Consider the following 4,865-nt stretch of genomic DNA (forward strand, 5'->3'; position numbering starts at 1 on the left):
GAGTGTCCCCCTGGATTTTTCCCTGGGGCCTCCCTAAATAACCTCCCTGCCCTGCAGGGCTGTCCCGATTCCAAATCCCATGCTGAAATCTTCCATTTTCCCTTCCAGAGACCCTGCTTTTCTATCCTATCTGGACCTTGGGAAACAACCCATATCGACTTGACTATATCTTGCCCTCTGGCTTGCGTTTGTTTGGCCAAAAGGAGATATAAGATTAGAGGACAGAAGGAGAGTGATGTTGGGATATAAATTCTTCCAGATCCTTCCCTGTTGAGTTAAAGGGAAAGGGCTCCATCCCTTTTGAAGGAGATAGCTTTTGTCAAGGGGCCCTCTAATAACAGCTACCTTCTCTGGACCTGGTTACCACTCCCTCTCCTCAACCCTTCAGGCCTAGGAGTGGCACGGCTCCCCAATGTTACTAGCCTGCGGTATGCATTATCCCTGTCGGCCCCCCTACACACTGCCCACACCCTTGCAAATAGGCCTTTAATTACACCCTCCTCAAATTAATCAAGTTTACATGTGCCAGGACCCTGACTGATACAGAACCATGCTGTTGCCAAGAGAGCCCTGGTTAGTATACATTTTTATGTTTTCTTTACAAAATACAGTTTCTTGAAGGTAGGGCCATTCTCTTACCTGGCCCTGATCACCTCTTCCTCAAATGGCATCTTAGGGAGGTAAGGGGAATCAAATGAAAAATAGCTTTAGATAATATAAATGTCTGGGAAATGAGAGCAGCCAGATAGATAAAGGAAATCATCAACGTGATGGGATCTGGACAAAGGCAAGTTAGAGAGAAAAGAACCTATATAAAGTCTATAAAATTAAGTGTGGTAAATACTATTGGTCAAATAGTGCCAATAACAAATCGAAGCAAAGAGATCATGGGAAAGATAACACTGTCAGTTCAAAAGGTTGATTAATCTTCTAAACTAAAAAAAATCATGCAGCAAACACATAAAGTATCTTCTTATAGCTAAAATGAATACTATTTTTGTCTATTTGGATAAGGGTTTCTGATTTCAATACTACTGTTAATAAACGAGACACTGTCACTGCACTTAGGTTCTGGGGTTAGACTACCTGTAATAGAATCTGTGTTAGTTATTTATTATTGCTGCATAACAAGTAACCCCAAAACTTAACAGCTTAAAACAACAATAAACACTTATGGGTCAGGAATTCAGGAACAGTTTAGTGTTCTACACAGTGTCTTATGAAATTGTACTCAAGGTGTTGGCTGGGATTTTAGTCACCTGAAGGCTTAACTGGGGTTGTTGGATCTGCTCTAAGATGGCTCACTCATGTCCCTGGCTATTTGGTGCTGACTGTTGGCAGAAGGCTTCAGTTCCTTGCTATGTGGACCTCTCTGTAGGGCTGCTTGAGATTCCTCACAACATAGTAGCTTATTTCCCCCAGAGCAAGTAATCCATGCGAGTAAAGCAGAAACCACAATATCTTTTATGACCTCGCCTTAGGTGTCACTCTCCCTCATTTCTATAATATCTTATTGGTTATACATATCAGCCCTAGTCAATAAAGGAGGGATGTGAACACCTGGAGGCAAGAATTATTGGGTGTCATCTTCGAGGTAGCCACCACAACATCTTTATTCTTCTCATTGCATTCTATCAGGGACACACAATTTCAATTTGCCCCATTCCTGATGACGTTCACTTTGGTCACTTAATTAAAGTTATGTCTATGAGGCTTCTCCCCTGTGAAGTTACTCTTTGTTTTTCAAATCATTAAGTATATTTCCTTGTCCCAGCCCTGGAATCAGCCATTTCTCCAACGAACACTGATTCTTTTCGTGGAGAATGGTACCATATTTAAAAGCTAAGATCTGGTTGCTAACTGTACTCATTGTTATTGGGTTGCTCCAGGCCCTCCCAGTGGGCAGAGCTGGGGAAAGTATGTATGTATATAACCAATCTCCCATGCAAGTTTCTTTCTCTCCCATACAAGTTTCTTTCTCCACATGGATGCCCTTACCACACCACTTGAACTTCAACAACTCATGTCAGACCACCTCTCTGCTGGACATTAACCTTGTTCTGCCCTACATAATGGTTTTAAGGCTAAGTTGTTCAGGAAGGAGGAGATGCAAACTAAGCCCATCTTGATGATATATGCAAATTATGTGAAATTTAGAGCTATTAATTGCTAACATTAATTGAGTACTTACTATGTGCCAGGTAATGTTCTAAGGATTTTCTATGAATTCTCAGAGCAGCCCAATGAGATAGGCGCTATTATGGCCCCCATTTTGCTGATGAGGCATAGAGAGGTTAAGTAATTTGCCCAAGGTCACACTGTTACTAATGAGATATAGCAGAACTGTTTTATTGAACTTCTAGAATATCCTTAAAGAGGAGGAGGTATCCTGTGTCCTTCTGTAGGCCTGGAGCAAAGATATCGCTAAATGTCCTCTGGGGACAAATTGCTTCCACTGAGAACCACTGGTCTAGAACAGCATTAATTTAATTTAAGGAAAACTACTTTTTGATTGTTTGTGCTAATGAATGAAAGGGGATAAACATAATCCAGAAGAGCAGAAAATGCAAAAATCTCATTTGTGTGGCAGAGATGGCTAGTTGTCTATTCTAACATTCATTAGAAGGGGGTTTCCTCAACCTTTCTCTTCCAACTCTGTGCCTTACCTGCTTTTGCATCCTTCCTCTCTTCTCTTCCTATCACTGGCGGCTGGCTAATCCCTCTGTTGGTATTCATTCTGTCTTATCTTCTCAGGACCTGGCTCCATAATCACCCCTTATTTCTTGCTTTTATTTTCAACCTTTCTCTCTCTAATGGATCCTTTCCATCAGCATTTAAATACGCTCGTCTCTCACTTCTTTTTACTCCTCAAATTTTTATTTTGGAAAATTTCAAACCCTCAGAAAAGTTGCAAGAAGGGTATAAAGAAAACTCATAACATTTCCACCAATTACTAACATTTTACCAAATTTACTTCACTTCTCTCTCTCCCTCCCTTTCCCCTGTTTTCCCCCCACAAACACATATCCCACCCCCCTCACCCCTGCCCACCAAGCCATTTGAGAGTTAGTTTCAGGCATCATAGCATTTCACCCTAAATACTTCAGCATGTATCTCCTAAGAACAAGGACATTCTCTAATTCTTTTATTCTCACAATACAATGATCACACTTGGGAACTTTACCATTGATATAATATTATTATCTAATATACAGTCCATATTGATACCCCCCCCCCAGACTTTCCTACGAATATCTTTTATAGCTCTTTTGTCTTCTGTGTGTCAGTGTATGTGTGGGTGTCGTTCCAGGGTCCAATCAGAGATCAGTCATTGCATTTACAGTGGTACCTCGGTTTTCAAATGTCTCTGTGGATGAACATTTCGGGTTACGAACGCCGTAAACCCGGGAGTGAATGCCTCGGTTTTCGAACATGCCTCGGAAGTCGAACATGCCCCATGGCTTTCACTGAGGGCAAGATCCTGAGGCCTAGCTGTTGGCTGTGGATCCCTCAGTTTTTGAATGTTTCAGAACTCGGACAGTCTTCTGGAACAGATCACATTCGAAAACCAAGGTACCACTAATAGTTGTCATGCCTCTTCAGTTTCCTTTGTACTAGAGTCCCCCTGCTTTTAAACATAATGATGAACATTTTCCCTAGACCCCCAACGTCTACCTCTAACCATTGTGCTCTCTCTCCTCTCCTTCCCTTGACAGACACGTTTTGTAAGAAGAGACTCAACAGCTCTTGTTAGTGTGGCTCTGTCGGTTGGAGGCTCATTCGTACACCAGAGGTGGCTGTTCGATTCTTAGTTGGGGCACATACCTGGGTTGCGGGTTAGATTCCCCCATCAGGGCACATAAGGAAAGCAACTGATCGGATTGATGTTTCTCTCTCTCCCTTCATCTCTCTAAATAATCAATAAAAAATGTAGGGAAGAAAAGGAATAATAATTTTAAAAAGGGAGAGAGAGAGGGAGAGGGAGAGAGAGAGGAGAGAGAGATTCAACAGTCTTCATTTCCTTGCCTTCCCTTTTTAACTCATTGCAGTGTGGCTTCTGTCTCCCACCATGAACCACACTTACCAGATTTTCCTCCCACCACCTGTTCCTTCTATCGTGTTCTCTATCTCAAAAAATGGCACTTCAAATTCATCCTGTTTCCTGAGCCAGATACCTAGAAGTCATCTTTGACACATCCCTTTGACATCACCCATGACATACCTAATCAATCACCAAGTCCTACAGATTCCATCCCCCCAGTATCTTGGAATCTATCTACTTTCTGTTTTCATCACCTTTTTTCATCAGGCCTCCATCATCTCTCTCAGGAAGATTTCAGAAAGCTCATAATCCTTTTCCCAGCCACCAGCCATAAGTGATTTTCTAAAAATACAAATCTGACCATGCTGTAGCCCTACTTAAAAATTTTCTGTAGTTTCTTACAGCCCTCAGGATAAAGTCCAAATTCCTTAATTTAGCCTATAAACTGGGGTCAAAGTCATGATATTTTATAGCTGGTAAGGCACAGGCACTGACCCTAGAAGAAAGGATGTCTTGTCAGCTGGTTCACCTGAGCAGCTATGCTGGCTAAACAATGGCTTGCCATTAGAGCCCCATGCTATCGTCCTCTGCAGTCTCCTCTAGTGCCACTATTCCCCTAAAGTCACACTTGCCTTGTTTTGATTCTCAGAATGCATAATCAAAATGCAGTTACCTTTGCCTGGGATGCTCTTTCTGGCAGCCCCACCATCACCCCACCCCATCCCCATTCCACAGAGCTTCCCTGAAGGGGACTGACTGCTCTATTCAGAGAAGGATGGCCTTGGCCTATGTCAGTGTGAGCATCTGTTGAGGGAACCTAATC

This window comes from Miniopterus natalensis, chromosome 14 (genome assembly GCF_054644295.1).
Source record: "Miniopterus natalensis isolate mMinNat1 chromosome 14, mMinNat1.hap1, whole genome shotgun sequence".
Taxonomy (NCBI): Eukaryota; Metazoa; Chordata; class Mammalia; order Chiroptera; family Miniopteridae; genus Miniopterus; species Miniopterus natalensis.